General features: G+C 39.0%; 1 protein-coding gene across 12 annotated transcripts in view; it reads right to left on the reverse strand.

Annotated features, from left to right (window-relative positions):
* The window catches only part of TRAF3 (TNF receptor associated factor 3), a 74609-nt gene that overhangs the window by 35652 nt on the left and 13087 nt on the right, over positions 1–25870 (reverse strand). For 2 of the 12 annotated variants that reach the window (XM_065063435.1, XM_065063429.1), the window contains one exon: positions 11583–11724. The exons of 9 other annotated variants lie outside the window; for them this stretch is intronic. The gene's annotated coding sequence lies outside the window, so the exon portion shown is untranslated. One more of the 12 variants, XM_021292392.2, reaches the window with a different exon arrangement.

The raw sequence follows: 25870 nt of genomic DNA on the forward strand, positions 1-25870 counted from the left end.
ATTTTTCAAAGGCCAAGCAGGTCAACAACAAAAACCTAATCCTGTAAGCAAAGTGTTAGTTAATTATGGGCTTCGGCTTAGGAACAAATAAAAACAGAGCTTGCATTCTTCCATAATTTTCTCTCTCTTTCTGAAAAACATCCGTAATATTGAAGTTATATCACTGGAGGAAGCAGCAAGGGGTGTGGAGAAGGCGCACTGGTACAGTACCGCAGGACACTACTCAGATGCTACTGTAAAAAGCACACAACCATCAGTGTCCTATACATGATATCTGGAGTCTACACAGGTCCACTGCCTACTTTTCCTCTCTATGCTATGCAAAGTAAAAGACATGCTGCTTTAAGTCTAGTTTAGAACAAAACAACAGGTTTTGACTTACTAAATGCTTTCCAGTCTTTTTGGATACATCCCCACATGACAAGAATGGGTGATACAAGTCTGACTGACAGAGGAGAAATGCCTACATAACACGGCCACTTGAATAATTCACTAGGACTAAGTGCAACTGACAGGCAGACGAGAAAATAATTAACGCAGCTGAAGACTGAATTATAGTACATATTATGTTGGACTATGATTCTTCTAAGTCAGCATGCAAAGCAGTAGTAGAGCAACAGAAGAAGAATATGCCAGGTTAAATTTTAAAACTTTTTTCAATCATTTCCTTGCTTGTCTTGTAGTCAAATAAGCCTAAGTGGTCTTAAAAAACCTCAGCACATGAAGGAGAATGCACAGTGGGAGGACACAACAGCTATTTGCATAAGAGAAATGTCTTGCTACTTACAAGAGAAAGGCATACTTGAATTCTCCCTCCATGCTAACTGATTGTGGAAATATAAAAGTGTTCCACTGGTCTACAGTTGCCTCAGCTGCTGCAGTTATAGTTCAGCTTTAAGCAGCAGAATGAAGAAGTGAGGCTCAGTTCATTTCTCAATTATAAAAGGATGTCCACCAATACCACAAATGGAGTCAAAGGCCTCACATCCCAAGTAGGCAAACCTTCTTGTACACGGGTTTTGTGATATTGTCTTCCCTTGCTGAGCCCAAAACAAGTACTTGTAATTAAATGTATTATCTTGTAGATCATTTTGGCATCTATAGCTTTGGTATAGAATTCTCCACGGAGACTAAACAGACAAGGAAATTTCTTTCATTTCTGATGCCAACTGTTATTTCTAGAAACAAAAGACAAAATCATTGCAACCCGCTGCTGATACCATTTCATGTTGTTACCAACACCAGCTGAGCAAGGGTAGAGATGCTGAAAGACAAATCCACACTTCATTGACCCCCTGCCCCAAGGGAAAGCCTCTCTGTATCTCCATCAAATACACAGAGAGCCCGAGGAAACCATCCTCATAACTTGGTACATAGATCCAATTATTTGGTCTTACTCAAAACCACCCCCCAGCCCCCCTCCCCCGCCTCCAAAATATCTACGGTAACTGAAAAGGAAATAAAAATACTGGCCCATAATTTGAATTTATGTCTGCCTGTTCCTTGTGCACTCTTTAAAGACTGCAGAGTCTGATGCTTTGGTAGAATAATATCTTAAAAAACAAACAAACAAACACACAAACAAACAGAAAAATCAGGGCTGAACTGAAAGTAACTTGCACTTCTCATTAATGAGGAGACTCAGATTATTTCAGACTAGGAAAGTAAGCAAAGCCTGAACTAGAGTTTCAGCAGCAAGCAAAATTTATTTTATATATATATACATATATACATATATATATATGTATATATATATAAAATCATGACACTGAAGAGGTAATTCAGGAGACTGTAACCAGCACACAAGAAATTAGATGTGATGCTGAGAAGAAGAGTCTGAGAGATAAGGAGGTTAAGAGAAGTGCCAGGAGTGAGAAAGGAACACAGCTGACGAAAGGCGTACGGCTTTAGAGATTGCCCAAGACACAACTGCCATTGCTGAACATCTGTGGCTGCACAGGGGAACCTGGGCATGAGCTCAGGACCTGGCACTTTATTGCAGTTTTAAGACAAAAAGATCTTAGCAAGAGAGGATAAAAAGTGCAACTCCATAAGGATCCAGACTGGTGAAATTTAGTTGTCTGTGGAGTTGCTCCCTGTGTGCAACTGTGGGAGAAGCTTCATTTGGATCCTGCAGTTTAGGAATTTTATAACACATACTAATGCCTCTTTTCCCTCTGCAACTGCAATTTTTTAATATCATAATCAAGTCCTCTGCTATTCTGTTGGCTCTTGAAGTCAAGCCAAATTCCAAGCATGTTGTCTGGTAAGAAAACGGGGCATGTGATTTTCTTTAAAAAGCCAGAATAAAACAGGGCATGGCCTGATTCTGACCCACATCAGAAATTCAGAGAAGAGGCACTAAAAGATATTCTGAAAGGAGAACTGGCAAGTCAAAAGAGCACAAAGTTCCTGAGCTTCTAAGTCATACAAGGCAACTACTGAACATCTGTTTCCCCTTTAAGTTTCTTCCAAACAAAAAGAAGCTAATGATCAGAGATGTGAAGTCTTCCCACAGCACCATTTCTTCATGGAAACTGAATAATTAGTCACAAAGAGGCAAGCAGGGGTGAGAAGGAGAATATTCAAGATTTAACTGTAAAAGAGTACCGAATGCCAAATGAGCAGCAGGTGAGAGTTTCATAGAGACATGAAACTGCTCAGGGGCTGGGACTGTCAGCTGGCGAGAGATTGCATACCCAAATAAAGTGCACAGGGCGCAACAGGACTCCACTTTTCAAATTGACATATTGGCTATCTTGTCACAGAAGACTACCAGAAAGCACACTGATAAATAAAATTGTGTGCCACAGCTTTTATATTTCTGTTTTATGAAGAAGTACATCAGACCAGAAAAGCTAAACAAGCGCAGCACCAGAGTAGCCAGCTTAGTGAGGAATTCTCCTCCACAAAACTCTGAAATGCCAGGAGTTTCTTATGCAGCAAAACTAGGAAGCCATTCATGAAGTACCGCAACAAAACACAAGAGAGAACTGAGCTTAAAAGAACACCAAAATCTCCTTGAAACAATGATAGGGCTGCATTTAACAAAGGGGTGGGGAGACATTATGACTATCAAACTGCACCCACAAATCTGTAGGCATAGAGCCTCATGCATGAGTAACAGGCTCTTACACCTGTGTATGAGATCAGTGGTGAACACAAGTGCAGGTATTACAAACATTTCAGCAGCCACCCTTTTGCAAACGGCTTTCTGTTATGGTTTACATACCACTACAAGGTGTCATCTGCAAGGTCTCCTTTTCCTTTTCAGGAACCTTTAACAGCAGGACTTGGATTATAGCCCCATAATCATGTTTCAAACTGCCAACAAGATGCAATTTTGAAGTCACACCTCGGTAAGATCCTACGTACTTAGAGCAGTGAAGATAACACACTTCCAGAAAGCAGGGAGAGGAGCCTGGCTAAAACATCCAAGATGGGCTAGTCCTGCTGGGGCCTGCGGTCCCAAAAGCACGGCCAGCTGCCAGCAAGTCAAACACTCTGGTTCTTCTTCAGCAAGCTAAATCTTAACTCCTACTTCACTACCATATTTCTTAAGCTTCGGTTTCTCATTCCTAGAAAAAATCACAATAAAATAATACGATTTTTAGACGTCTTTTGAGACTGTTAAATCTTGGATGATCACCTTTCAGGACAAACACACACAAACAGGTCTGTTCACCAAAGTTAGTTCTGTCCACTGTTGATTACAAATTTTAGCCACCTCTCCTGCAGCCTGTAGATGCTTATATTCCTGCTTCTGCAGAGGGAAAGAAGCAGAGATTGTTCTGGTCATCATACAGGTGACACATTTTGCTCCAGGTCTGTCATGTCTCACTGAGCTTCACTTTTGTCACTACTCTTGTTCAACACAAGCGGTACTCAAGTATCTGAGGCTGGACCTCAGGTAATATCTCAGCCTGCTAATGCTGTAATAAAGGTTAAAGCATTTCGTTGTTACTTAACTCATATTAACATCAGTACAGAGGGTTAGAAACTGGAAGCAAAAGTGAATTTACCGAAAAATATGTTTTGAGAATTAGAAAGCTTGGGAGTTCCCAAACAAAAAGCATTTTGCTCTTTCCTTGTTTAAGCAAGGATGTTTAAACAAGGATACTGTTTTCACCACAGAGAAAGCAAACATCCTAGAAATCATTTGCTTTTTGGGAACAAAGCCAATTTGCAATATACAAATACCATAAAGTTTCTATAAAAATTCAAAATAAATTTGCATCTAAAAAAAAAAAAGAAAACCAAACAAAACCAACCAAACAAAAACAAATAACTCTTATGTAATCCAAAATACCCCCCCAAAAATGGATTGCAAAAAGGACCACAGGATTTGGCAACTAGCAAGGTCTGCGCAAAGACAATTTCAATATATTGATAATACAAAGCAAATAAGCTTTTGCTAAAGTTTTAAAATTCAAAAAGGTCAAGAAGTTATTTGAAATAAATGTTTTTGTAATGCTACCAGAGAAAAAGGTAACAGAAGACACAACCTAGTGTAGTTACTACTTAGGACACAAAAGCTTTTTGATCAAGTTGCAGTTTGCACAGAGAACAGAAGTTACTCAAACAGAACAGCGCTGCATGCACAAAATCTACATGAAGCTCTGAAAAAGAAACCTGAATCTGGGCAGGGAGCTGAGGATCACAGCAGAAAAGTGACCAATGAGATGATTCAAACTTTCTTCAAAAAACAGTTTATATATTTTTTATCTAAAAAGTGTAAATCCACACAAACTTCAGTGTTTCATCATAAGTAGGTCATTTCTTCAGTAGCACGGGGTACATTTTTTAATTCTAGCCTTTAATGAGATAGGGCTTGTGATTGTTGTGCCTCCTCTCCCAGCCTCTCAGAAACACTTGGGAACCAACTGGACAGACAGGTTTCATGAAAATGAGCAGCTGCGTGGGGAACAGAAAGAGAAACTTAACGTAGTCTTCCAGTGAGCAAGAGGCTGTATAGGTGCAACCTCAATCATCACCACCTCAGCATGCTCTATCACCTGGCCAGTCCGTACAGAATTAAACTCACACCAGCCAAGACCACCCACTCTCTCTTGTCTGGGCAAACTTCGTGGTCTTAGTCTCCTCTGACATTACAATGGCAGGGGGTGGGCTGGAGGTCTTTTTAATATTTTTTTTTTAATTGAGGATGGGGGAGTAGGGGTGAGAAAAGGACGTAGAGCACAGATTAGTAGGAAACTAGACTTCATCAGTTTCACTCTTCACAGAATTTTCTTCAGTACTTTACAGGATACCCTGAGAGAGCCAAGTAACCAGGTACCTGGAGCGGTGTTTCCAGCTCTTCAGTCTTCCTAGCCCATGTGCTTTCTATCAGCAAGAACTATTGCTTCAAGCTATCACACAGAAATCTTTATCTTAAAATTAAATTATTAATACAATGTGAACTTTTCCTTTCTTTTATTTCAGTATGTTATAGCTTCTAATAAATTCCTAGCACATACTTACTGAAAAAAAAAAAAAAATACATCTTTCTTTCAGCATCCTTTAGACAAGGCTTCTGACTTGGTTCTGCTGCTACTTCTGAGTGTGATTACAATACACAACATATACTGTCATCCCGTGATGACTGGTTAAAAAATAACCCAAGCTGAAAGCAGTATAATGGTGATAACATATTATCAATTTATTCAGTGCACACATGTCAAAAAAAATTAAAGCTGAGCAGGGAAGCTGCCACAGGAATCTGGACTCTGGAGCCCTTAAGCATGAAGTGTCTTACTGAAGAGGGCCCTCCTCACAGCATCCAGCCAGCCCTCAGCCTGGCATCCTGGTAAAAGCCCCACCGTTGAGTCTGGACAGGCGCACAGAAGAACAACTGATAAATAAAATGTAAATAGCTTGAAACACTCCACAAAAACACCTAGACAGTGGCTGAAGCAGCACTGGAGTGGCAGGTTTGAAAGCCAAGGGCCATCCATCCATTTTGCCTTGTGTGAGGTCAGAAGTCTTCTCACTTTCACTCCTCTTGTTTGTACAGGGGAACTACTGATTTATTTTATTTCCCTCCATGCACTTGTCATACTTGAAGCACTATTCTCTGTTTCTATACAGCAGATATCAGATCAGCTAACCAGTGCATATGCTTTAAGAGAAAATTTTGAGAGGGATATGGGAGGACGGGTTGCTGGTCACCAACACTAGATGTAACCTCACACAGGTAAGAAGACAAGACCACTCCTTATCTTCTTTTATGCAAAACATTCAAATACTAAGCCTAATTCCTGTATGAAAAGTAGCATTGATATTTAAAACTTATTTTTCCTTGTTTTAAAATAAATTGTGTATTTTAACTACTATAAACTTTGTCCTACAGTTCCATAAGCACCCGCCTGCCTTGTATAAGCTAATGCAAACCAACTGTGAAGAAGACCTTGAGATACACATCACAAAAAAGATTAAGATAGATAGGAAATATAACTACTTAGATATAAGCAAGTAGAACAGAGCATTTGAAAACACAGAAGATATTGAGTATCCTCTGCACAAAACGCTTCTGCCATTTGCAAGTTCTACACAGTCACTTATTAATGCCGTACCCCCGAGACAAAGAGATTGGAAGGCACCCCTGGAGGTTCTCCAGCCCAGCCTCCTGTTCAGAGCAAGGCCAACTTCAAAGTTAGATCAAGGCTGAATTTTCACAACCTGCAACCATGACGATTCCACAGCCTCTCCAAGTAACCTGTTCCAGCGTCTAACACCCTCTGTAAAGAGTTTTGATCATAGCAATCATGGCGTGATATTCTCACATAGAAAAAAGGCCTGTTCCGGTACATGAAGTGCTATGTTCTCAAGCAACTAAACCAGATTTCATCATAATCTTTAAGGTCTCTTTTCTGTAACATTTATTGAACAAACTGTTTTTGGCTTGGATGGTACAGGCTGTTCCTTCTTTTCCTATCTGAACCAGAAAATCAGATGCATAACCAGAAATGATATCTTAATATTCTTGCCAAAGAACAACCATGCATGTCACATATAATCACAAACGTGTATTTCCTATACACTGAAAAGCAGAAAATGAATAGTGAGCCAAGTTTTACATTGTTTTATACTTTTAACTTTCCGTCACTTTCCTTGGCTCTATTTCTTTCAGCAAAGAGTCTACACATTCACGTGAAATGTCTTACAGGATTAAACAAACCAGCATCCCAGTACAGGCAACTTAATTTAGCAAGCCTGCTAGATTATGCATTCATGAAAACAATTCTCATATATACTTCCTCCTGCATGAAACAAATTTCTAGATTCTAAGCAGAAAATAAAGTATTGGATAGATGTGCAAAATAATTACATCAGTGTTAAGAGAATAGGAATATTTATAAATAATAATATAGTATCCATTTCTTCTGGAGTATCCAAAAGCCCAGAGACTGACACGTTTAATAACTACCCAATAATATTGTATGTTGAATAGAAATAACTTTCAGTCTAACATACTGCACTGATGAGAAGAAGAACTTGAAAAGTGATCCAGTTTTAACTATTAAAAAAAAATTCAACTCAGTGCAATTTAGGAAAGCTGATTTTTATGTGACACTATGTTCAACTATTACTTCTTTGAAAGTTAACAGCATTCTTTTGAATCATGACACTTGGGCTGGCAAAACAGCTTTAACATTCAGCCTGAGGCAGTAGTAAAAACCAAGTGTTTGTATTTTGACTTACACTAGCTATCTACAGCTCTCAATAATTACTTCATGATCTCAACAGGCTACCAAAACACAGTATAAAGTCATTTGAAGTGCAAGAAATCAAAAGCCTCTTTTAGAAATCAAAAGACCTCTGAAGCTTTGAAAGCCTGTGTCACAAGACAACAGAGAAGAGAGATCCTGTCCAAGCTCGCCCTCTGTACTTTCTTCTGCATTTTGAATTACAATTTGGGTTCCTGTCTATGGGTGCAGGAGAGAAAACATACAAGGTTACCGCATTTCACCTATGAAATTAACCCCCAGTTGGGATCCCTATTTCTATGTGAGGTTTTTAGTAGAGGCATTTAAACAATAGGAAAGATCAAAAGACGATCAGATGATCACAGGACAAAGTGTACTTAAATCTCTTCCCCTGCTGTGGAGGGGAGTCCATGACTGACATACAAACACCAGCCCCACGTGGACAAGGGGATCAACACTGTATTTTTTTATAACTCCTGGCTCTGTTTACAAAGGAAAAGTTCTATCTACCACAGAAGAAAAATATTCAGATCAAATATTATTGGAAATGTTGTGATAATCATAATATTTCAAGTTTAAGGTACTATCCCTTTACAAAATTGTTTTATGTATGCTTTGAAGAGAGAACTAGCAAAACCAGTTCATATTTGCATTCTGAATACTCTGTTTCTATGGAAAGCTACTTCCATCAGACCAGATTTCCTCCACTTCTCGTGTTACAGCAAGATTAATATTCCATTGGTTCACAAGTTACAAGTGGTAATGTCAAATCACATGCACCCAAAAGAGAAGCTTTCCACTACATTTCCACTACTTGTGTCTGCTGTGACCAGGAAGCAGTAAATTTGATCTACCCATGACCAATCCTAACAAGGATTGACAGAGGTTAAGTCAGACATGTCCAAAGCATTCTGGTCAGACTATACAGTCCTAGAAAAAGATGTCTCATCCCCTAGTGACCTAAAAAAGTCCCCTTTTCCTCCCCAGGTGTGCCTTCAAGAAAAGTCTGCTGCATAATTTATCAGAAACAACTTGCTTTTAAATTACATCAACTTAAGTCTCTTCACCTTTGAAAACATCAAGTAGGAATAAAAAACGTCTTTTAAAGTTATTGTCAGTCTTTTAGTGCATGAAGAATACTTTCTGCATTGCCAATTTGTGGCAAAGTGCATCTGTGCTGACTCTTAACCAGCCTTGAAATCTAAGCAGATACAAATCTAAGCAGGTACTACCTGCCTCACAATTCTTTAACTCATCTTCTGCAATTATTAGAAGAAAGTATCTGAAGGCAAAGGTGTCACAGACCAGCAAATAAAAAAATAAACCCAAAGCACTTCAAGAGACTTATTATAAATAATTACAGGAAAAACGCCTTCTCAAGAATCCCAAAAATATTAATCTAATTTCAAAATGCAGCTCATCTTTAACAAAATAGTCCTCCCAGGGTATTCTGAACACAGCAGAGGAGGAGGAAGCTGGTAAAGGAAACAGAACGCAACTTCACGTGTGGTTCTGCACTTCTGGAATTCAGTATGGAAATGAAGTACTATGACTCTAGAAATGGCTGTCGCAGAAAATTGAGATCATGGTGTCTCATTTCCACAATAAATTCTTTCCACTCTAACTCTTAAAGTAAGTTTTCTATGCCTACATCCAAAGCTCAAAACTCATATCTATCCTGTCTCCTACAGAACCTAACTCAGCCACATAGAACACCTCCTGCTCTTTCACTTTATCCAGCTGACCACCGCATACTATACACCCAGGTAAGAGAGAATTCCTGCCCTAAATACTAATCAAATTCTAGAAAATAAAAGAAGCAAGTGACATCATCAGAATATTTTATTTAACATTAAACTGCCTGGAAGACATTCATTCATGCACAGATCTCAATTAATCTTAAGGGGATTTTTTTCTACCATTCTCAATGGCATCTTTAGCTTTGTCTAAAATCGTTGCTTCTTATTCAGGCAGAAAAAAAGAAAAAAGGCATAAGGACAACTCTCTCGTCATTTGTCTATATTTTATTATTTATTAGAATGTTGGGGAAGATAAAAACATTGTCCACTTCTTCATGAAGTGACAGCAGGTTCAACTCCAGTGATTTCAGTATTCACACTGTACACACTTCATGGTTTATATTGTTTATATTATATTGTATTTCTATGACCAACACCTTGGAGTTTGGCAAAAGGGAAAAAACCTATTGAAGCACATTGTAAACAGAATCTTGAAGAAAAAAAAAAAGAAAAAAATCAGGAAAATAATTTAAAAAAAACACCAAATCACTTGTGCTAGTATTTCTAGTTATACTAAAGTGCATTCCAGTTTCTACAGCTCTAGTAAAAAGTATTACAGAAATTGAGTTTTCAAGAGCAAAAAACATGGTTTGGGAAAAGTCACAGACCATTAAGTCAGATTTGTCAGAATATTCAGAAATTTATATTCACTGCTATCTAAAGCACTTTTTACCATTATAACGGTGTTCATGGAAGAAGCTGGGTTTTTGTAACTTAAGATCTAGATTCATAAAACATGTTTCCCAGCAATGGAAGAATGAAGGAACTTGTTGCTTCCTCTTGTAGTAAACGTAGGCTCTGGGAATATACCATTGAAGGCAAAGTCTGTATTAGACAAATTCCTTCTGGTGTATGACAGTATTTGTCCTTCCAGCTACAAAGTCACATTAAAAGATTCTTTTGCGTGGAACCTGCATGTAATTTCCTGGTTTCTCTCTCAGATTGTGGTTACTTTCCCATATATCAAACTGTTTTATTATTTTGCCTTGTCAGCCTTAAGTCTTGTATGTGCTGCCTGCAGGTTTGTACTAACCGTTGTGCTGGAGGTTTCAGATCAATAGATATTGTTGACATCTTAAAAATAAGACACCTCTACAGTGTCAGTTCAGACAAGATACTACACTAAGGACAACAACAACAAAAAAGCTCCTTTTGAATGTTTCTCTCTTGCACTGGATTTGAAGAATTTAAGAAAAAAAATAATCAATGAGGATGTTGTCCTTCTACAATATACCTAATGTGAAGATTAAAAAAGAACACAAATTCTTCTGATTAAATTTCACATCACTACCCAAAAGCAAATGTTTATCACCGTTACACAGCCAAAAAAGTTTAAAACCAGAAATAGAAATGTTTCAAAGAAACTTCTGGTAAAACGGTACAGTACTGCTGCTGCTGAAGAGGTATGTTAAAAACTGGTGCTGTCCACACCATCTACAAGGCCTTAGAAAGGTTTTTGTCTTCAGATTTGAAATAAGAAGTTGCCAGTTTTAGTTGAAAATTCTTTCTGTATGCGTAAAGCCAGAGGGCTCCTCTAGTTAATATTAATGAAATTGTGTTAACCTCTACCAAATAAATACCGAACAGTAATTTTGTTTAATGTATTAATGGCAATCTGACATTTAAATGTGCATTTTTACTTCTGAAAATTCAAACCTGAAAGCCTCCAGGTGTTGCACTAGAAACTAAATGAGAATACTCAGATATTCCTTGGAGAATTTATGCTGATAAAAGACTGCTTGCATTGTAGAGTCTAGATAGGCAGAATGCAAAGAACAACTTCCAACTGCAGCAAATTCCAGATTTAAAAGTATGCAAAGGACACTTGGAGATAGAGCAAGGGGCTTAAGTCCTAAGATTAGAGTCTAAAGGATGTTGTATCACTAATGAGTGTTCAGAGGACAGGCACTGCTGATTCCCTGCTTTTTGCAAACAACTTTTATCTAAGCAATGAAGTGAAGTTTCCAATATTACAGCAGCAGTTTGGAATTTTTTCCACCACTGAATGGCTACATGATTTTAAGACTTAACCACTTTGTTTCCCTCTAAACCATAAAACAAACACAATATTGCTTACCTTTATAGCACCCCCAGCCTGACGTGTTCTACATAAGTAGGAAGTATTATTTTTAAACTCTTCTTCTCGTAGAGATTTGCCACCAGTCTAAATCCTCCTAGAAGTCTGGATAAGAAGAAATCATCTGCCCACTCTTCTTTGTCTGAAAAAAATAAGCTTTTTTTTTCCTCCCATAATACTTTGCAATTAAACTGCAGCCTGATGTTTTATGATCAATATGAAACAATTTCAGGATCTGAAAACATGAGGTATAATACTACAGACAAACAGCTAGAGAGGGCAATGAACCCTTGTCTCTATACAGAAGCAGAAATACCACGGTAAAATTATAAAGCCTTCTGTGAAGAATCCTTTCTTCTAACTGCTTCACATTGTTCTGGAAGCTCTTGTACTGTTGCCTTCAGAGGATTTCAAAAAAGTGTCAAATTGAATCCAATTAAGAAGATAAATAAATGCACTTCCTACAATATAGCATGAACTCCTCAGATACATCAAAAATGCCATAACATAGATGGATGAAGTCAGGCACAATCCAGCTCCTGGGATTTTCTTCCATCATTAAACTGCCTCTACTCCACACAGCCTACAGCACAGACAGACATCCCGTCACAATTTCTTTCAAGCCTGGAGTATTTGCCTTCAGCAGACATAGCTCCAAGTTTTCTAGCAACATACAACAGCTGGAGAAAAAAGAAAACAAAACAAAAAGGTAGCTCCAAAGCATGTTAAGCATTATTCCTGTTTCCTCTGTTCCTCTGCTAACCCTAGAAGCAATTAATTTGAGGCTAAGAGCAGAAATTTCCTAGTGTTATTTCAGATCAGTGAGGTCTGTACATTAATTATTCAGTGTCAAAAATTGGGTTGACCTTTCTTTAAAAAAAAAAAATAAAAAATATCCATTTTTCAAGGCAGTTATCCAGTGAAAAAAAGAATTATGAAACCAGGTATATGTAAACTCACACTGTACTTTTTTCTTTATATAGTTTTAGTAATTTATTCTCCTGGGTACTGGCTGCACCAGAGTTTTTCTAATCACAGCTACCATCCGTATAGCTGTCGGCAAATAAGTATAAGTGAAGGTTATCCCATTTTGGAACAAGGATACATTTTATTATCAACGCAAAGAGCTTCTGTGTCTCACTAAGTAAGGGATTTCATTCGTACTCTTACAGAGGACAGAGGGCCAACAACAGCTGTAATTAAGGCAAACCCACAGTATCTTAAGTTCAGCTGAATGTGTACAAGCCCAATTTTCTGTCTTCCCACATGAAAATTTTAAATCTTTAATGATATTTTTAAATCATTTCCAGATAATTTTTTAAAGTGGTCTAAGCTTAATACAATATGCAAGTAAGAGCTCATCTCTATTAATACAAACTTTTTGTACTCATATACAATCCTTTATGCAGACCCCTTTTGCTGTCATGTGCCAAGTTTTGACCAGTAGTTTCACTCAGGCTTTCCATTACCACATTTGAGTTTTACCTTGAAGCACAACAAAAATCAACACCACACATTTTCACAATATATTTTCTTGGTGTCTATTTTTCATCATAGCAACAATGCAATCGAAACCAAGCATTCCACATTCAGATCAAAGTCATCTAAATGCTCATCCTCACAAAAAGCTGTATTACATTTTTGATGTAAGGAAGAAATATTATGCGTATCACTAGAAGCTGAATCAAAAACAAGGCAAAAAGGAGATTTCCAGTAAAGTTTGAGATGGCAGGTAAGTAATAAATATTCCATCAGTCCGAACCACCTACTTCAATGCAGTAAAAAGACTGCTCAGATAAAATGTTCTTCTCTATACAAATACTCTTGCTTCAGTAGGAAAAATAAAATTAAAACAAAAAATGACAGACTCCTTGCCAATTAGTGCAAGTTGTATCCTAACCATTAACTAGCAAGCTCGTGAAGTCTGGATTGAGTACAGCCCAGTTTGGCCATGCACTCAAACAAAAGGCAAAAGAATCATATGAGAGAAAATACATCAATCTGTAATTCCAAATAAATCTTTCTCCTTCAAAGCTTATCTAACACTATCAGAATTTTCATGCTTGACAAACGTGAGATTTTTCCAGCAGCCAAAAAAGTTATATTAAAAAACAAAAGCATCAAGAAAGAATTTCACCGTGTCACAGCCACACAAAGTAGTGACAGTGTCACCAAAGAATATGACACAGATGTGAATACAGTTTCAATCAATCCTCAAGTCAAGTTACAAGCATTAGAAGACTAAAGATGAGTCTCCAAACAAGCAGTAACATGATTCCATAAAATAGATGTATTTTCTTAGAATCTATTCTTTACAACAGGTTCACCTTAAGAACAGGTTACAAGACCCTTTTCCATTTAAATAGCTCATCAATATCACAGCTGCTGTCAGAGCAGCATGAAGGTTGAAATCCTTGATAGTCCTTGTCTTCTTTCCAGCCCAACCTTTGCTCTTACTCACTGCCTCTTCTCACCTCTTCACTATCTGCTACCAGGTAAACACTGTATCAGTCTGGAAATTATACACTCCTTCCTTGAAAGACACCGGAAGAGACTACAATATTAAAAGGTGAATTCTTAGCTTAAGAAAGCTCTTCATTTCCAAAGTTCATGCAACAGTTTTCTTAATCAGATCTATATACTTCTTCACACACTAACACCCCTCCCTTCTCCCAGATTTGGAAGACTCTTAGTTTGCTTACATTTCATTTGTTTTATTTGAATCTCATTTGATCAGCAGCTTGAAGAGAAAGGAGAAAAGGCTTTCTCAATGTTCTGTTAGGGTTCTCTTTACTCTTGCCAATAAGGGGAGTTTTACTACAGTCTGCCTGCTTTCCTTCTTTGCTTTAAAGAAAAAAAAGTTTAAATTATGTTACCTTCATTCAAAAACTCTACAACAGGCTTCTCAGCATCTGTAAAGATAGTCTAATGAAACTAAGCAAGCATCAAACTAAATTTTACTGATACATTTTTAAAATAGCATAAAGAATGTTATACGTAACATACTCACATACAGTTTTTAAATAATTGTTTTCCTCTCCTCCACTGTCTCAAGAAAACCATATTATAGAAGGCCATGCACAAAGTAAAAATCACAGCTAATTTTTCCTGCCTTCACACACACACAAACTTTTCCATCCAGATACATCATGTGTCATTACAGACTGTACAAAATCTTCAGAGCAGTGCCACTCTCTTGTAACAGTCTGTTAAATTCCATTTGGAAACATCAGCCCAATTCTGGGAGAGTAACTAATTGTTCTGCAGAGTGTTCCTTTAAAAACAAAACAAACAAAAAAAACCCCCACCCTATGATAATATTCAAACACATCATTAGAAGAAAGTAATCTGGTTTGGCAAAGCCTGTTTCATCCTGGAAATTTTACAGGCACAGAAACAAAGAGGAAAATAGTCTGAAAACATAGAGAATGATAGAGATTTGCATTAATTATCTATGTGCACTCCTAAATGTTGATAGTAAAGTTTCGACCAAACAAATGCTACATCAATGCCCAAGCCACCACATCCACTACATCTGAAGGCCCCAGAGTCTCTCATTTACTCTTCAAGAACACCATTATGTGGCCACATTGCAGTAGCCTCACCTGACCATTTACAATGGATATAGTCAAGCCATATTTTTTGCAAGAATATTAATTTCTCAACTCTTGTCAGTGACGTTTGCATCCACCTACCCCAGAGTCCAGCACCAGGGAACTGTGTCAGGCCTGAGCAGCTATTCGGCAGTGCCAGAGCAGCGACGGTCCCAGACGGCACCAAGTGGGCCAGCACCCAGGGCCCACCACGGCAGCACGTTCCCAGCTCTCATCCCGCACAGAACACTGCAAAGACGGATCAACCCCAGCAGTTACACACCGCTAGTTATGAAAACTCAAACACTCGCAGAATTGCATGGCAACCATTAAATGTGCAAGGCTCTTGTTACCATTACCATGCCTAATGTAAGTGACTTTGTAACACCAGAGCAAGATAACTACCTGAAAGGAGGTTGTAGGATGGCGGGTGTTGGTGTCTTCTCACAAGTAGCAAGTGATAGGACAAAGGGAAATGGCCTCAGGTTGTGCCAGGGGAGGTTCAGATTGGATATTAGGAAAAATTCTTCACTGAAAGGGCTGTCAGGCACTGGAACAGGCTGCCCAGGGAAGTGGTGGAGTCACCATCCCTGGAGGGGTTTAAAAGGCATTTAGACAAGGTTCTTAGGGACATGGTTTAGTGCTAGAGTTAGGTTAGGTTACAGTTGGACTCGATGATCTTGAGGGTCTCTTCCAACTGAAATTATTCTATCATTCTATGAACATTTATCTAGTCAGGAGAAATGCCACAAACTTTCACAGCTACGAGTCTTTCTTGGGGGCTTTCTGAATGTTTGTCACATGCCACAATTCATCTTTGGTCCTCAGGAGGTGGAAAGCAAAAGCTACTACTAGTAACAAAGTAGCAGCCATGCTACTTTGGACAAGAATCATAGTAAGTAACAAGCTAGCAAGTGGTTGCAGTCTCTGGCAAGAGAAACACAGACCCTAGCCAGCTCATTCTAGAAACACAGTAGCTGGAAGAATAGTCCAGAGCCGAGATTTATAGAAAACTGCGGGCATAAACTCTTACTCGTACAAAAAGATCTGCAACTGCACAACACTTTCCCAACCAAGACAGTATACAAATTGCAAATCAGCCCATAATTCTTACAGATGTCACAAATGAAGTACAAATTTCTGTACTAAACATTTATAGAGTAACTCAGCAAGAAATTTAAGTTCTATAGCTCTTTTAAGCTCCTATCCTGAATTCCGACACCAATTACGATTGCCCTGGTCACTGCCCATTCATATTCTTAGCTCTAAAGCTGAACTTAGCGCAGGGAGTTCTGCATTTCCAGCCTCTTCCTTCTCTCCAAACACACCAACCAACTCCTTCCAATTCACAGAGAACTGAGGCGACTCCAAGGCTTCATTCTTACTGAACAAATAAACTCCACAGCTGAACAGCAGCATTATGACAATGCCATACCCTTAAACTTCTGGCTTTAAAAAGAAAAAATCCGAAGACATGGATAAGATATAGAAAAGAACGGGTTTTTAGCTCTGAAGATTAACATAAAAGAGGAGCATTCCCAGAACACTGTTCTTGAAAACAATTCTGTATTATATTGGACAAACAAAGTGAAAACTGACTCAAAAAAAATATTTTAGTACATATGAAGTACTAATAACTGTTTTTCAACTTTAATATACCAGATAATTCAGGGAATTTGTTACAATGAATTTCAATGACTTACAAGCAATAAAAAAGGTAATCAAAACTTTTACTTCCCAACTGAATGCAGTTACTGTTGCATGGTACAACATGCAGAAATTACTTATATTATCCTTTATATGTTAGGCAACAAAAAAGCACCGTACCTTATTCTCCACTGTCTGAGCACGGAGGATTAAAAACAAAGCATCAGGCAGAAATTGCAAGTGTTTCATATCAAGAAATAACCAAACGACTGCACCAATAAACTTAATGGCTGTCTAACACGCCACACACACACTGGGGACACTTAATAAAAACTTATCCACATCCTTTTTTTTTTGCAAGCAGTCAGATGGCTGAATTGGAAACCTGAAGGCAGCTGCTCATCGCCTCCCGCTCCGAAGTGCAAATCTCAGCAGCACAACACAGCAAGAGCCGCCACCAGAGCTTGATCTTCCCTCCCAGTAATGCCCTCCTTGCCAAATACTGCACTGCAGTCCTTCTGAGGGCTGTGCAAAATGCACAGAGGATTGAAACAGCCCCAGAAAGAAACACAGTTGCAAAAAAGTTTGTTCAAATCATCTAATGTCTTATCAGTTGTCGGCTGAACGGAACAAACTGCGGAGTTCGGTGGGATCTCTTAGGATTCTCCCTGCTGCTCCTTCTCCATGCTCCCGCTTTTCTCCTCCTTCATTGGGATTTTACTTTCTGACAAAACTAGAGGGAATTGGGGGTAAAAAGATAATATTTTAAACTTATAAGTTGTTTCTTACATTGAGTGACTTCATTGTTTGTAAGTTATATTAAAGCTACTTTTCATTCTCATAACCACTAATATTTTAAGAGGTTAAAAAACTAAAGACATAAAAAGGTCTTTTTAAGGTTTGGGGTGTTTGGGGATTTTCTGGGGGTTTGCAGTGGTGCAGGGGGGTTTTGCTTTTGCTGCTTAAATCAGGGAGTTTAGTCAATTAACTATTTTAACACTTGGACACGTTCCCTACGCAATTAAAACCGCAGTGATTACACAGCAGTGGCATTTGTGAGAGTAACGCCCAGCAGGGGCTTTTGTAATTATTCCCCAAGTGTTCCACAACAGCAGCTAAAGAATACAGCCAAATATTAAAGAAGCTTTCACAGAAGGGCTGAGGTTGGAAGGGACATTTGGAGACCACCTAGTCCAACCCCCCTGCTCAGACAGGGTCAGCATCCCATGGGCTTCCAAATCTCTGCACAGAGAGTGATTCTGCTACCGCTCGCTGGGCAAGTAATAGTGTTAGAGCACCCCCACAGCCCCACAGTCAAAAGTTTCCCTTGTGTTCAGATAGAATTTTATGGTTTGGGGTTTGTGGTTGGTTGGTTGGTTTGGTTTAGTTTTGCATTTTTGGGGGGTTTGGTTTGGCTTTTTGTTGGGTTTGTTTGGTTGGTTTGGGGTTTTTTTAAGAGTTTTTGGGGGGGTGTGCTTTTTGTTTGCTTGTTGGTTTTTGTTTTGGTTTTTAATTTATGCCCATTGCCTCTTTGGATATGAAAAGTCTAAATTATCCTTGGGTTTGTCTTTTTCACACACTCACACACCCTCTCCCCTATTCTTCATTCTCCACAGCTGCATTTCAGAGCACAGGGAGGAACCCTGAGCACTCAGTGACAACCCACCAGGTGTTGGCTCATTAGCAACAATAGGCTCATCACCTCCTGCCCTCTGCATCCTGCAGAGCAAGGCTCAAGGCCAGATCTCTCAGCCCACGGCAGCCCAGCTGCCTACCATCAGCAACCTATTATTCCTTGAGATCCACGTTCACCTTGGGGGAGATCCTGTCCATTTTTTTCCTGGTTTGGGCTCACTGGAACATGAGACAGGGCTGAACACATGCTGACGATGCCATGGAAAGTCCAGAAACCCCCAGCAGCTCCTCCCCACCTTCTGCTGCAGCCCCCCAGGAGAAGAGGCCACAGTCAGCATTCAGAGCATGATATGTGGGGATGAGCAGAAAGGAAATGAGAGTATTTGGAGGTGGGTGCATCCTTTTGGTTCACAGCAGTGAAAAGGTTGGTTGGTTTTAGTGGCATCTTTCATTGAGGTTTACGTTGGCCTTTTAAAGAAAAGGTAATGAGCAACATAGGTATAGACTCACAGATCTAATGAACCTATCTACTACCTGCTCCCCCACCCACAGACTGCAGAAAGATTAATTTCTCACAGCTGTGAACAAGTCCTTTGCTTACTCTTCACAGGGGTTACTGACTTCACATGCACTAAAACAGCAGTATTACAATTATTTATTTTTCCTTTCTAACATGGCTTAGTTAAAATTGAAATTCCTGTGATGCACAACATATACCCAGTTTGGGCTCCCAAACAAAGTTTTAGTTACTTTTATTTTAAGCTGGTCTGTACTCAAAATAACTTATTTAGCACTAAAGGTTATCCTCAGTTCCAAATCTCTTCCCTGGTTTGTAGACCAAACATCACATACAACATTTAAAAAACAACATGGAAATGGATTTGAAAAGGGGAAAGGCCTGTTTGCTCTGAAATAGAAAAAAATAAAATAAAATAAAATAAAATAAAATAAAATAAAAATCAGAAGAGCTATCAGAGACTTTCTGCATAACTTAGAACACATCTGTACATTTCTGTTCTCCTTTGCTGAGGAAGAGATATAATGCCTCCTTTCTCTGATCTTACCTGGACACCTACCAAGTTCCCATCTCTTTACATACTTGTATATGTATTACCTTGTATAACAGGACTTCAGTCTTAGGCTGAGAATTGCCCAAAGTGGAAAAACAACTAGAAATAAGGAACACAGAAACAATTATATTTTGGTAAAGCTGGGGGGAAGGAGGACCAAAAATATCCCTTTCCCCTAAAACCAGAATATAAATGGTAAAATGAGATCTTAAAATACTTTTCAGTTCCTGCAGTTAGTCTAAAACTAGCACCTTAGTGACAGTTTTTAACCTGTTTTGCTTCAGGACACTGAGAATAACTTGAAGACAGCCACATGCAGCCCAGTTGCTCTCTGGCTGGGACTCACACACTATCAAGGATGCACACAGCATTTTTTAGGGGAAAAAAAACACCTAGTAATAAACTAGAACAGGACCAAAAAGAAGATCTTACAGAAAGATAACAAGTCTGCTTCATAAATTGTTCGAGGTCCCATGTGTTCTTGGTGGGAGGGCAAGACAGACAGAGAAAAGGCCAAGACAGTCTCCAATCATTCCAGCAGTCTATTTCCTCCTCCTGCACACTTCAGGTGCTCCACCTGCATCACAGCCTAGAAATTACTTCTTCCACTGTTACATGAACTTATAAAAAGAATTTTTTTGTGACAAGAACGTGAACTTCTGTGTATAAACAGCATAATTACTTTGCATAATCTATTACTTACAAAAGTTCTTAGTCATAATGCTTAACACATTGCATAGTGTCTTCGTAGCAAAAAGCTTATTTTTACCCCTTTTCCGCTCAAATTTAGAAGGACCCTCTCTACCTTCCAGCTATATCATAAATCTGTAGCTGCTCTGGGGAATAGGCCACAGAGCAGTCCCAGAGCATCACCTGCTGCTGCTCCCTAAAGACACAACCCCTGTCACTCACCCAAAGGATTGAGGAATTTCCTGTGTTTAGGAGCACATTTTGCTTTTTTTTTTTTACCCATTCCTAACTTACAGATTGAACTGAAGGCAAACAGGACTAACTTTTTTGCAGAAGCATAATTTCTTCTCAAATTCCAGAAAAAGTACAGTGGAACAAGGAAAGAAAGCACAACCTCAAACACATTTAATATACTGTTCTAAAAGATTCAGGACGTTTTCTCCTCTTGCAACTAAGGTATAACGCAGTTTTGCAAATTAGGCTGTGTCTGATTGAGGAAGCTGGCTACCACCTATCAGCGCTAATCATATTTTTAAGTTATTTGAAAACAAACTCTCCTTCATATGTTTAATGAAATGGAGATAATAATTTGCCTACCTCCCTTGTAAATACAACAGAACTGATAATACTAAAATAAAATTTATAAATAAACAAGCCTCCATGCACTATCAGGCAACTTAATTCCATCAAGCAAGGAATGCAGAAGAACTTGCTAAATAGTCCATTTCGTTTGCGTAGCAGACACAGAACAAGAGTGTTTTCTTACAGAAATAAGAATGAAACCTGTTTGACTTTTGAGGTAACGCCTTCATTCATAACTGAAGCAAGTCCAAGCACTGAAGAATATTAGTAAAATTAATACCATCAACTTGAAGATGTGAAAACAAAGGAGAACAGGGTACTTTACAGTTTCATGCAATGATACAAATACTACTTCTACCAAAAAAAAAAAAAATCACCAACAAAAAACCCCAACTCACACAACCGTCATGAGGCTTCCAAATGTACCTATCACAAAAATACATGCAGCAGAAGAATTGACGCTACCTACCTGTTTACATGAAAAAAAAAACCACAACACAAACCACAGTGACACACAAGACTGCAGTCTGTGCTTCAATGGATTAATATATTGTCTCCCACTGCTGAGAGCTGGTCTTGATTCAGTTAAAGCCCAAGCACTCAGGCTTTCCTGCTGGGAAACAAACAAGTAAAGTCAGTTGCGAGCATCTCCTATTAATATACAGAGACAATTCTCATAGGCCTGAAGGCAGAAAAGATAAATAGTAGGGTAATGTTGCACAAAACCATAGCAAACTATAGCAAATCAAAAGGCTGCACTGAGGTTTATTAGTTCACTAGAAAATTCATTGTAAAAGTCTATTTACTCCATGTAGGAAGTCACCACTGCCACCGCTTAGTGAGTCAAGCTCATCTGCAAGAATCTTTCACATAATGGGAAAATTTTTATTGGCCAGAGGTTCATAGTGTTTTAAAATTTCCAGAAACTGCAGATGTAAAGATACTTGTGTTAACCTAAACCAAAACCAAGAAAAGAAACTATCCGAGATGCATGCTCCATTTCACAACACAGCTACTGTACTTCAACCTATTCAGCATAGGAAAGATTTACACTCCGATATAAAACGAAGGAAATATGAGCATTGAAAACACAGGTAGTTTTAATACTACCACCAGATGGTATTAAAACATATTGGCCAGCACATTGTCGCCATTTCTGAACTGTGATACTGACACTTGAAGTAGTTTTTTTCAGCCACTGATTTTATTCTTGTAGAAAAATAGTACTAGTGAAACAGTTGGAATGGATTTACAAGAAACCACGATGCCATCTTATTTCTTCCATTTTCACTTCACAGTGAAATAAAAGCTAACAAGAGAGACAGCAAAGAACCGAAAGGTGTTCTTTCCTTCTTTTAGCAATGAAAATATGCAGCAACACAACTACAGTATAAAATCCAGTTCACTGAAAGTAAAGTAGCTTGAATGAAGGAATCTTTCCTCAGTTTTTAGAGGGTTGATAACAACTTAAGGATTATATTTAAAATCAAAGAGTAAATTCAAAACATTCCACAGGTCAAATATTATTCCCCTTATTCTGATAAGAATGATAAATTTAAAAATACAGGTTGTTCAGATTATATTTTATTTGCTGGTTTAAACATATTTTTAGTGATACAGGTAAGTCTATTTTAATTACACAGCTTTTTGAAAGCTGGAAATTGACTACATATTTTGAACTAATGTTGTAGATCATAAATGCACAAGTATGAGGATTCAAGCTCTAAAACAGACTTTAAATTACAGAACTCTGTTATCATGACAGTGTAATACAACTTTGCTAACAAAGCATTCGGGGAAAAAAAAATATAATAAAATTTAGAAGTCCAAATTCAGAGGGTCAAGTTCATCATCTTTTGCCAGTCTCTGGTATTAAGGGTACATAATGCAATATATGAACAACTGTTTCTGTGGTTCTTATTTTTTTTATTTTAGGTGATGCAAATCCTTTATAAACATTCTGTCCTACTGAAATGTTCTTTGCACCCCACAGTTCATTAAGACATCCTATCTCACTGTTCTTCTCATAGACAATTCACTTATGTATTTGACAGCAAAAGCCACATTTGTGATTATGTGAGTCTTATCTTAGTTGATGATAACAGAAGAATGAATGAAAAAGGCCTTCTGACTGCAATAATTATATGCCTTTTTTTTTTAAACTGAAACTTAGTTAAGGGGGCTGCCTCCCCTGCACAACAGAACTAACTTGATAATGATGGAGCGGGGGTGGGGGGGTGGTGGGAAGAAAAGGAAAGAAACAGAAAAAAACACACATGGAAAACAGAAAACTAAAAGTATGTTTCTTTGTGTTATCTGGTGATGCACTCATTCATTTGAAAGCCTAAATTCTACCACTAGAACATACAAACCAAGACCTGTGATACAGTTGCACCGCCTGAGTAACCAGCAACATCCCTGTGTTGCAATGACCAAAGCAATATGTGGGAACCATCCTCAGGACTCACAGGTGTCCACCAGATTGTACAGAAAGCACAACTTCTTAAGCTCCCCGGGACAGGTAAACACTCCTCACCTGCAACCAGGCTGCCAGCTTTCCCATCAGTCTTGACAGCACTGTCCTCCCATGGGCTTCATCATCTTTATCCACATACCAAATACCAGTCCTCACCCAACATGCACCGGTAGGCTGCACTACCTGGATGCCTTATCAAAAAACCACAGCCAGAACAATATTGGTTTTGTGGTCTGCCTTAGGTTTTCCACCTAAGGCAATTGCTGCAATTCAAATCACAAGAATAAGCACAGCTCTTCTTAGAGTGTTAGACATCTGGAAATCACACAAGCTTAATCTGCAGGTTTTCAAGATGGCCCTACAGAGATCAGAAACCTCGAAGCTACTGTTTTAAGCCAGGGTCACGTCATGAAAACAATTTCCTTAATTCAGATAGGAACATAATGCTATCTAAGTTTCAGTTGTCCTTGTCTAACCATGTATCTCCATGTGGTTCAGGGAAGGACCTCGGTATAGTAATCCAAAACACAAAACGCACAATGCAAATTAAAAATAAATAACTAAATAAATAATGAACAAACCAACACCAACCACCACCAAAAAAACTTGACCATAGGCAAAGGATGGATCAAAAAAGGAAATCCTTGCAGCAGCAACAAACAGCTGCATTCCAGCCTGTAGTCCAGGCCCTGACCTTTTACCTCTATTGAAAGGAAAAAATGAGAGGAAGAAGGCAGACAGCACAAAACTACTCACCTGAAAGACTCCTTTTTTTCTGTAATGGAGACTTCTGTCCTTCTACATGGCTCTGCTTGTGGGCATAAGATAAAGCCCCCCGTATAACCGTTTAAGAACTCTAAGAGTTCTTTATTGACACATGGACTTCTCCGACCACATGCTTCCATTTCAACTATCCACAAGTCCCAGTACAAACCAGAGACAACCCTGAAGCCTTCTGTATTTCGGGAACCACCAGAAACAATTACATTGCAACAAATTGCAGGCAATAGTATTACCAATTTAAAATGCGTAATATTCTATTTCCCTCTGCATTTCTGCCCTGGTCAGTATCAGCAGTAGGCCAGTTTTACCAGTTAACATCATCCTGAAAAGACATCATCCTCACATCAATATGATCCTGCCTGCTTTTCCAAAATTAGCTAATTTGGGCTGTCTAACTAGTTCTGTCAGAGTCATGGTAAAGCTGTAACACTGTCACTAAGAGCAATGATCACTGAGTATCTGTGGAAAGAATGACACAGTCGCCACTTAGTCTCATCCTACTTATTGAAAACAGACTAATATCCTGCATTAGCTCAGGACAATGGAAGATGAAGTCTTCTATACTAATTTACAGCCATTATATCCTTGCCTCTTTATTCTTTCAGTGAACATTAGGATATGTAAAGTGGTTTAATCACAGTCCATTTGAAAACACCATCTCAGAAGTCACTCATACGCAAACATTAAAGGTTTCTTAAAAACATTTCTGCTTACAGGAAAACGAGTAGAGACCAGAAGAACAAAGTGCCAACAGCAGTTTCAGGAGAGTATCATGAGGGAAAGGCTGTGGATGTTGTCTGCCTACACTTTAGTAAAGCCTTTGATACCATCTTTCCAAGCATTCTCCTGAAGAAACTGGCCACTAATGGCTTGGATGGGCATACGCTTCACTGGGTAAAAAATTGGCTGGATGGCCAGGCCCAAAGAGTTGTAGTGAATGAAGTTAAATCCAGTTGGTGGCCAGTCATGAGTGGTGCTCCCCAGGGCTCAGTATTGGGCACAGTTCAGTTTAATCTCTTTATCAATAATCTGGACAAGGGGATTGGGCACACTCCCAGTAAGCCTGCAGATGACTCCAAGGTGGGTGGGAATGTTGATCTGCTCAAGAGGAGGAAGGTCATACAGAATCTATACCCACTGGATCAATGGTCCAAGGCCAGCTATATGAGGTTTAACAAGGTCAAGTCCCGGGTCGTGTACTTGGGTCACAACAACCCCAGGCAGCGCTACAGGCTCGGGGAAGAGTGGCTCTGGGGGTCTGGATCAACAGCCAGGTGAACATGAGTCAGCAGTGTGCCCAGGTGGCCAAAAAGGCCAACAGCACCCTGGCTTGTGTCAGGAATAGTGTGGCCAGCAGGACTAGAGAAGTGATTGTGCCGCTGTACTTGGCACTGGTGAGGCCCCACCTTGAATCCTGTGTTCAGTTTTCACAGAATGTTAGGGATTGAAAGGGACCTCAAAAGATCATCCAGTCCAATCCCCCTGCTGGAGCAGGAACACCTGGATAAGGCTACACGGGAATGTGTCCAGGTGGGTTTTGAATGTCTCCAGAGAAGGAGACTCCACAACCCCCCTGGGCAGCCTGTTCCAGTGTTCTGTTACCCTCACTGTGGAGAAGTTTCTTCTCATATTTAAGTGGAACCTCTTGTGTTCTACTTTGTACCCCTTGCCCCTTGTCCTATCATTGGCTGCCACCAAGAAGAGCCTGGCTCCATCCTCCTGACACTCACCCTTTATATATTTATGAACATTAATGAGGTCACCCCTCAGTCTCCTCCAAGCTAAAGAGACCCAGCTCCCTCAGCCTTTCCT

This window comes from Columba livia, chromosome 5 (assembly GCF_036013475.1).
Source record: "Columba livia isolate bColLiv1 breed racing homer chromosome 5, bColLiv1.pat.W.v2, whole genome shotgun sequence".
In the NCBI taxonomy this organism is placed as follows: Eukaryota; Metazoa; Chordata; class Aves; order Columbiformes; family Columbidae; genus Columba; species Columba livia.